Raw genomic sequence first — 9,716 nt, 5'->3', positions numbered from 1 at the left:
ATCACTGTCCTGGAACTCACTTTGTAGACCAGGCTGACCTCAAACTCAGAGATTCACCTGCCTCTGCCTCCTGAGTTCTGGGATTAAAGGTATGCACCATCACCACCCATCACAAAATACTTGTTAATTTCTTAATATAGCTTCTAATTTTTAATATAAAAAATCAGTTAGGTGAGGTATTTTCTTTTTCTTCCTCAAACAGAAAAGACAAAGTTACCTGTACATGCTCTCTCCTGTATATGAATATCTAGACTTTTGTTTCCCTTGTGTTGAAGAAAAAAAAGACAATAATTAAAAGGTATCAGCGTGACAGCTATTGGTTCAGGGAGCCAGGTCTAAGCTCGCCTGTCCTGACTGGCTTGTCACTCAGGGGCTTGGGCTAGAAAATGACATGTCAGCTCTTTACCTTCAGGACTGAGCTTTTCCTTCAGAGGACACATTCTAAGCCCTGGGATGATGACATTTTGATAAGGTTTTAAAAACGATTTCACTTTGCAAGACAAACAGCTAATAAAATAGATTCTTTTTTGGTAACCACCCATACAGCAATCAATCTGTCACTCCAAAACCTGGCTCCCAAGAAGTGTGAAATGAGGCCACTTTGGAGTTCTTTGGGAAGACAGGGCCAGAGAAACCTTCCTTTCTACCAGATTCCATTTGCCCTCCAAACAGGGAGATCTCAGATTGAGAAAACAGGAAACACAGCTAATGAGTTACTCACTCAATACTTCGGGAGAATGAGTCGTGAAGAGGAGGCAGCGGAAAGTAGTACTGTCTACGTTCAGCCTGCCAACACTATCACTGTGTCTCTCACCCTTTTCAATTCCATCCCCATTACAACAACAAAAAAGCGTTTCTCTCTCAGGGCTGATGGAGTGAGTCGCACCCAAGTGGCCTCTTCTGTGTTACAGCCATTCAATCAAGAACTTAAAACAAAGGGTCATTTCAAAACCACCAGCAAAAGATCAATAGGACAAGCCTCAGTCGTAGTACATATCACCTCTGAGTCCACCTGAGGCCACCTAACTCCCTCATTCTCTGTTTCTAACTCTGCCTGGATGTCTCTAGGGTGTTCTGTCTTTATTGAGAGGAGGGGAAAGGGAACATAGATGAAATGAAAGGGGAGGGAGAAAAAGTGTCATTTTGCACACAGATCATAGCTGAAATCCTTTCCATTCTTTTTAGGAACAAGATAGAACAAATGAATTATTTAGTCAGAAATGACCCCCAAAGCAGCCCTAACTGAAGACTCTGGATGTTATTCCCCTAAACTTGGAAGAAAAACAGGTGACTACAAATGCTAGCTAATAAGCAGCAGCATTCATACATATGAATAAACCTCAATGAATTTAGCTTTTAGTGATAGAATCTGATCTGGGCATGGTGCTTTACACCTGTAATCTCAGCACTTGGGAGACTGAGGCAGGAAGAGTGCCTTGAATTCAAGGCCAACCTGAGCTAAAGAGTGAGACAATATCAAAAAACAAACCCCCAAATAGCCAAAATGATGGATTCTGAAGGGTTTAAAGAACAAATAAAAAGAACTTGGTAATAACTTAAAAAGTCCCAAATGAACTCTTCCTCAAAAAAAGAGAAATAGATCAGAATAGATAATGGCTGTAGTTCCAACTTGAAAATGTAAAAGAATTGGGAAACACCTGGAAGGATTAATTGACAAAAAAATTGAAACAATAGAACAAAGGAGTCAGTGGTACTAGGGATGAAGTCAGACATCAAACCAAAAATGTAGAAAAAAAACAGGAGCAAATAACTGATTTGGAAAAGGGGAAGTGGCACCACAGCAGTGAAATGAGCATAGAGGGAGGTGATGGGATGCAGCCTTCAAGGAGGTGGGGAGGAGGGAGAGGGGAGTAACCTACATACCTCCACCCTAGAGCTAAAGAACATACATGGTGCCTTTCAAGTTTAACTAGGTAAAATCTTGAATTGTAAATTATCCACTAAGCTGAAATGAAAAGAAGATATGCTTTTTCGAAACTGGGTAAGAATGACAAAAGAGTTGACATCACAGATATTAAGATACAGTGAGCTCAGGGGAAAGGGTGATTCCAACCAAACATGTGGGATTTAACTCAGTTATGATCCTAAACAAGATCAGATCTGTAAAGTAGGAAGAAAATAGTCATGAAGAGGGACTGGGATGAACTAGTACACTGTTGAGCTTTTTAAAAGCCAAGGTGGATGTCTGCATTTTTTTACAAAGGTGTAAAAGACAAATGTAACAAGAATTAGAATTCTTATGTAACAAGAATTAGAATTAAAATGAACCAACTGAAGAAAAAAGAATAAATGATCTGACAAAATGTTGTCACTCCAAAGACTTTATCTATACTCTAATAACTCCCAATTTCTGTTCAGCCCAGACCTCAGCTCTGAGTCTTATTGCCACCTGGCAACACACATAAATGCTACACAATGCTAACCCAGCCCCTGGGTGGGGAGTGACTGCAACATCAGTAGTTGCCAGGAAACCTAAGAATGTCCTCCTAGCTACCCAGTTTGCTATCCCTTAATCCCACCCATCGGTATCAGTCTGCTTCTCCTGCCATGAAGGTGCAACAGATTGGGTGGTTTAAACAAGTAGTATTTATTTTCTCATAGTCCTGACATGAAGGTCTGCCTGATTCCAGTGAGGACAGCCACCTTCTCTGTGAGTCTCCACAAGCCTTGACTGGGTGTGAATATTCTGCTGTATCTCTCTTCTTAAAGAAACACTAATCTTATCTGATCAGAGCCCTACCCTTATGATCTCATTTAACTGTAATTACTTCCTTACAAGCTCTGTCTTCAATTACAGTCACACTGAAGACCCAGGACTTCAACAATGAGCTTGTGGAGAGGGACAAATTTGGTCTATGACATCATTCTACTCTCTGAGATGCCCCCCCATATGTGACCACCCTTTGTTCTGTTGTCTCCCTGCTTAGCTCCTGCATTGACTTTCCTGCTCATTGCCCTTCCTGGTCACCCCACTCCCGACAGAATTATCTTTCCAAAGTAGACAACAGATCATTGGATATCTATTAAGTATTTCTCCTATCATATCATCTTTACATTCTCTCAACAACCCTGAAAAGTGACAGAAAGCCAAGGATGGCCCAGAGAGGCTCAGTGAAGGCCTAGTGTTACTAGATTTGAACCCAAACTGAGCTCTGAAATGCATGTTATGTCCATGAGTGCAGTCCAGGCACCTAAAAGGGTTCTAGACCCAAATACCCAGGACAATTCATGGTGCGCAGATGAGTTCGTATATAATGTAACCTCAGCTTCTCCTTCATCAGTATTAATGGCAAAGCTGATTTATTTTCTGATTCCACCAAGAAACCCAGGACCTCTTAGTTGTTACCTCTTTGCTAATGATGAGTAAATATTTTTAACTCAAACTGAAAATCTTTATTTTTCCTGTTAAGGAAGAGTTCTTATATGTGACTCCAATTATGCATTAACAAATTTACTTGTACTTTTAATGGTAGAAATTTTATCATCGTGAAATAACAAATGAGCTACAGCTTCATCTTAATTTCCTGCTAGCTGATGGTCTAGCTTCCATTCACTGAAGCAGGGGTACTGCCTCAACTCACCAGAAGGTCAAACTGAACCAACCAAGTGAAGCACTCAGTTCCACAGAGTCCTTTAGACACTGCTGCAGTTGGAAGGGGGTTCCTTACCAGTATTGTTCTAGCAGTTGCTCTGGGCACATCTGCACACTTGCCACTCACAGTCTCAACCAAAAACACACACAGACAGCATGAGTGTGCTCGCCTTTCTCCTCACCTTGGTGTTGAAGGTATTATTTCTTCAGGCATGATATCAGAGTAATCTTTGTTTCAAAAAAGTACAAATTGAGGCTTGGAGAGGTACCACGCCTGAGCAGCTGGTGGTTCTGAGGAACAGTCCATTCAAATCCAGTTGGTTCCATTATCCAGGAGAGAGAGAGAGAGAGAGAGAGAGAGAGAGAGAGAGAGAGAGAGAGAGAGAGAGAGAGAGAGAGACATCCAGCAACTTGACTACACTTGGAGAATCCAGGGACCGTAGTCTCACTTGGAACTACACATCCATCAAGGGTCACTCCAGGTGCTGCTCTGTGGTCTAAGGGCCTGTGGGCTCCTTGCCACCTGGTGGGCAGGCAGACAGTTAGGCAGGCATGTGTCTAGACCACTGCTGGCTCCTCAGACACTGCTGTGCTGTGCTGAGTAAATTGCCCACTTTCCATGCCCGCCCCACAGGCCTGCCCTGCCCAACTCCGGCTGCCTATTTAAGCTGGAGGCCCTGACTCCAGCCAGACACAGCCAGCTTCCAGAACCCGGAGAGTAATGCAGCCTGCTCCACTCACCCAGGGATGAAAGGTCCTTCTGTTTCACCATTTCCAACTGATGCCATTTTCAATCGGTGTGTACTAAATGATGTCGATGAGGGGGGTTGTGGCAAGAACTGATCTGCCCCTACCTGGGAGTATATTGAGATGTGTATTTGTCGGAGGGAGGCTCTGATTGATTGGATTTTTCTCATCTCCATTACCTGACTTGATATAACACTATTTTCAAAGAGGAAGAAATACTGTATAGTTTGTGAAGGGACAAGGGAGAACATATTTCAAAACAAGGTCTTGCTCAGAATATCAATTATGTCTTTTTTTTTTCTTTTCTTTGAAAAGGGGGCCTATAATGTCAAGGTTACCAAGATTCCATTTCCCTTCAGGAACTCCTCCCTAGAACCAGTTCCTGTCATTTAGTTCTACTTGGAAAATACATGCAGGGAATTTGGGGAGTGAGGGAACTATGCAGTTGTGGAGGACAGTTTGGTAACTGTAGGTCAGAGAATGCTTGGCCAACATCTTACTGAGAGATCAGAATGAGCTTCTCCCACTCTGGCTGTCTTGAGTTCCAGAGATTTTTCTGGTCACCACTGTGATTTGCTCATCTCCTTTCATGTCCTGACTGCCTTGATGTCCTCTGTCCAGCAGGAAGGACTCTCTAAAGGACAGTGGAGGCTGAGAGTCACACAGGCTCAGGTGGGTGGGGTGGGGCCTGCCTCCTTTAAGTTCACTTCCAGGGGCTTGCTAGCCTGTATTCTAAAATCACCCACCTATCAAGAGTAAGGAGGCAGGATTCCAAGGATAGGAATCAGGATCTCCCCCTGATAACCAAGAGGCTGGGTCGTCAAGATAACCTGTCAATTTCCATTCGGCTGAACTTCCAAGGATTGGGAGTGGGGCAGGATCTTCTCTCTGAGAGAAAAGGCCAGGACACCACACAGAATTAGGCCTCTGGGGATTTCAGAGTCACCTTGAATAGAAGCTGGACCTATGTTCGTCCTTCTACCCACCCTGATCTGAGAGCACCAAGTCTTGATGCTCCTTTGATGCTAGCCATGGTGAGCCAAGATCCTGTATTATCCCGTGTTCCAGGGGAGGGATGTTGGAGGACAGATGGACTAGAACCAGGCTTGCCCTGGAGCCAAGCTATGAGAAAAGACACTCGACCAGTGCTTCTGTGATGCACTTGGTCAGGGGATAAAGATGAATTTAGTCTCAGATTTCAGATTCATTCAATGAGCAAGTATGGTCTTGGGCAATCTCTAAGGAAGGTGGTAGGTAGCCTTACTCGGGAGGCGCGGATGACACAAGGGCTTAAGACAGCGCAGGACAGTGGAGTTGGAAAAGGTAGAGAGCAAGAGGAGAGTCTCTCTGGCTGTGTTGGGTAGGGGTTGAGCTTGATTTCATAAAGAGGCAAGTGGCGACAGCCTAGGATTGGCCAGTGATTCAGGTAGTGGCCCTCACATGAGGGGCGGAGCTAGAGGGCCAGGGGTGGGACCTATAGGATAGAGCACTTCTTCTCTAGGGCACAAGGCCAGGATCCCTGAGCTGTGAAAGCTGGAGGTGTGTAGGGAGTCTGTTGCGTCATGTCCAAAGGTCTCCACTCACACAAATACCCTCCCAACTGACCTGTCCGACGACACCACGGGGTTCATGAAAAGTTCCCACTCAGCCTTCCTTCCGCTGTTCTGCCCATTTTTCCCTCTTAACTGCTACAAATATCCCTCTGGTTCTTCCTCACAGCACTGCTTCCTTCCTGAACACCAGCCAAGGAGGCCACCAACCCTCTTTCCCGACCGGGTTTGGCCTCGGCAGACCCCCCACCCCCACCCCATTTGTGGGAAGCAGAGATTGCACAAAGCTACCAGAGAGCACTCTGATTGTTCTGGCTTCGCCTATGAGACCAAATTCTGGCCCTCAGCAGGACTCTGAATTTGCATCTTTGCTGTGCCCCCTTTCAACCTGCACACAGAGGGCCTGCCTGGGTGCTGTAGTGTATATGGAAGGGTCATACATCTCCCACGGAGCCCTTCCCACCTGTCAGTCTTCTTCACTTTCTGCTTCATCAACTCCGCCCTCATCCCCTCGGGCTGCACTTCTGCTAGGATAGCCAGACCTCAAACTCCAATCCTGGCGACAGGGAAGGTGTGGCAGCGCCTCCAGGTGAGGCGGAGCACTGAGGTCTTTGTACCTGGCTCACCTGTGTGGCTGTCTTGTTCCAGTCACTACTGTGAATGGTTCATCTCCTTTCAGGTCCTGATTGCCTGGACTTCTCTTCTCCAGAGTTAAAGACACAAAGCCCGAAAGGCCCCTCAGGTAAGACAGACCTCTGGAACTACAGGAAGTGGCCTCATAGGCTACTTATTTTGCTTTGAATTATTGCTTGCTTTCTTTAGTTTTGGGTTTTTAGATGGGAATCTCAGTATGTAGCCCAGGCTGACCTGGAATTTACAGGGATTATGCCTACCGATGGATTGTGTGTTAGTATTTTTATATGAAGAGGTGCTAAATGAAATCATTTAAGAAAGAGTTCTGTTGCTCTCTAAAAACGTTTGAAATTGATGGATTTGGGGTAAGAAATGTATGTGGGCTTGCCCTCCTGTGAAAGGTAGTGACAGCACAAAGTGGGAGTGGCTGCACTCCCACAGCCGTGGAGAAGAAAAATATTTCAGGGTAGAGTAACAAGTATCCCGAACAATGTAACCAGATAACATTGCTCACTAAGCTATAAAAAATAATAATAATGTTTTTCACTCTAAAACCCAGAATTGGTAAGGGTATTGTGAAATAACCATTCTCAAATATTGGCAAACTGACACAACATTGGCAGAAAGCCGTTCGGCAATATTTATCAGAAGCTTCAAAGTACTGAGCATTCAGAATCCAGCGATAAAAGCAGACACAGGATCACAAAGTGACCCCTGTAATCAAGAGCCTCAGGCCAAGAGTCAAGCAGCAAGACCACTGTAAGAACTCTTCCCAAATACTGGCAGAACAAATATTTTCTGGGCTGCCAGGGGGGTCACCAGACTAGGAGCAAGGGGATTTAGGATCCAAAGTAGTGGTGACTGTATGAACAAAATAAAAGTGGGAATGATGAAGCCAGGCCCCCACAGAAAGGAAGAAAGATATTGGAGTTGACACTAGAGTCCCGGGAGGTGATGAATGTAACCTTTAGGAGAATAAACAAAGCAGGGATCTTATCCTATGGACATTGAAAGTGAAGGACAAAGCAGACAGGGTAGAAACTGTGTTATTCTTCCCCAGGACTTAGGCTGGGTGTAAAGGGCCCTGGTGCTGGGTGGTTTTGAATATGTTTGCTTATCATTTATACTTAGGCTTTGTGAGAAAAGTAGAGAGAAAGGGGAAATTGTAGTCATATGACCCAACAGCTACCTCTCAGGAACTGCCATTTATTTATTTTTCTGAATCATTGTTTCCTCATTGTATAGTGGGGTCAACTATACCCATTTTGGGTGGCTGTGAAGTGTCAAATGTACCCTTTGTGATGAGAATGTATTTTCTGAAGGTGCCTGACAACTGTTCACATAGCTCCAAAAGGCAGATCAATTATTTCTGCTTTTTAAAGCTCATCTCCAGTCTTCCTCATGTCTTTGCCATGCCTGCTTCTTGGCTGTGTTCCATCTCAACATACAGAGAGAAAGAAAGCAAGAGGGAAGAAGTCTGAGGTCCTGAGTGGACTCAGGAGATGGCTTCCTAAAGCCATTCTGGCTGTGGTTCAAGGTCTTCAGTGCACAAGGCTGTCACCAGTCAGCCAGGTTGCAGGCTTCCTGTTACTTTCCCTATTAGCCACACAGCTAGGGGCAGGTGAGGGAATTAAACCGTGAGGGTCTATGGGCAGTGGAGGGGACATCCACCTCGTTCCTCATCACTGCCCTGGTTCTCTGGGAGGAATGGATGAATGGTCCTGAGAGACACCCCACCAGACCCCCTTGCTTAAAGTATGGGAAATGCTGACATAGCTTGAGCCTCCAGTCAGAACAAAAGAATGGAAGGAAGAAAGGAAGCGAGGACGGGAAGGGGAGATTCAATAAAAGCTTTTATTTGCTTAATTCCTGTTTCCCTGCTCTTTGCCCCTGGTCCTGTGTCACCATCCTTCTTGGTCTCAAGACTTCTCCTTCCCAGAGCTGTTTGGTCAAATCTGTGTGACAGGAGCTGGTCTCCTTTCTGGTGTACCGACTACAAAGTTGCACAAAGACAACCAACTGGCAGGACATGTGTGTCTGTTTTAGGCAGGCCAAAAGGTGCAGGGATCTCGGAAGCCACAGTAGACTGGCTGAAACTTGACAAAGGGTACATCACTGTGCTTGGAAGCTGAGCTCCTCTGCTGAAGTCCCACCCTTCTGCACAGACAGAGAGCCGAGGCAGCTGTCCCTGCAAAGGCTCCATGGGAAACTGCTCAGGCCTGAGCTCTTGGGGCTCTAGAAGTAGGAAACATAGAAGCCAGGCTGCTGGGCAGAGTCTGCCTTCCCCTGCTAAGTTGATGGAGCCACCAAAGGGCTTAAGAAGAAGCAATGTAGTTTAGAGAGATCCCACCAGTGACCAGGCGAGCCAGAGGGAAGAGCTAGGTGTGGGGAAGTCAGGTGAGGCTGCAGTAGTTTGCGGTGGGAGAGGATGCAGCCTGAACTGGAGCATGGCTTTGGGAATCCAGCCCAAGGGCTCCAGAGGCTGAACTGCAGGCTACTGAGAGGAGGTGAGATATGGAAGAGGCCCACTGCTCGGTGACTGGTAAGATAGAGCTGGCGTTAGAGAAAACAGAAGAGGGATAATGAACCTGAAGGGGAACGTCAGTCAAATGCTTGGGGTCAGAGCCATGAGGTATCTGGGCTGCTTGTCACTTAGGAACAGATATCCCATGAGGAATCACCTGAGGGGATGGAGAGAGACAGGGGTAAGTTCGGCATTAAGGGGGCAGGGGGAGGGGGAACAGCATCAAAGAGGTTTGAGAAGAACAGCTGTGAGAGCCAGAAGAGGGTGAAAAGTATAGTGACAGATGACCGAGGGCAGAAAGTCAGGAAATAGAAATCAAACAGCTGAAGGCCCCTGAGTCTATCCCTTTCTTCCTCTCCCCCTTTTTTGCTTTTTCCTTCTTCCTGTGCAGGGTATTAAACCCAGGGTCTTGGGCATGCTAAGCATTCAACCATTGGGCCACAACCCCAACCCCTGGACCTAGTTTTTATTGCTGTTTATATGAGACAAGGTCTCACTACTATGTAGCTGTGGCTAGCCTGGAACCCCCCTGCCTCAGCTCCCTAGTGTTGAGATTGTGTATATTACTACACCCAGCTTCCTGGGGTTATTCCTTATAGCAATTCTGGTCAAAATTGTATGAACTGTGTTGACATTAGTGCTGACATCT

The sequence above is a fragment of the Cricetulus griseus genome, chromosome 3, assembly GCF_003668045.3.
Source record: "Cricetulus griseus strain 17A/GY chromosome 3, alternate assembly CriGri-PICRH-1.0, whole genome shotgun sequence".
In the NCBI taxonomy this organism is placed as follows: Eukaryota; Metazoa; Chordata; class Mammalia; order Rodentia; family Cricetidae; genus Cricetulus; species Cricetulus griseus.
The sequence above is the reverse complement of the archived record's forward strand: the minus strand, read 5'-3'. Positions refer to the sequence as shown.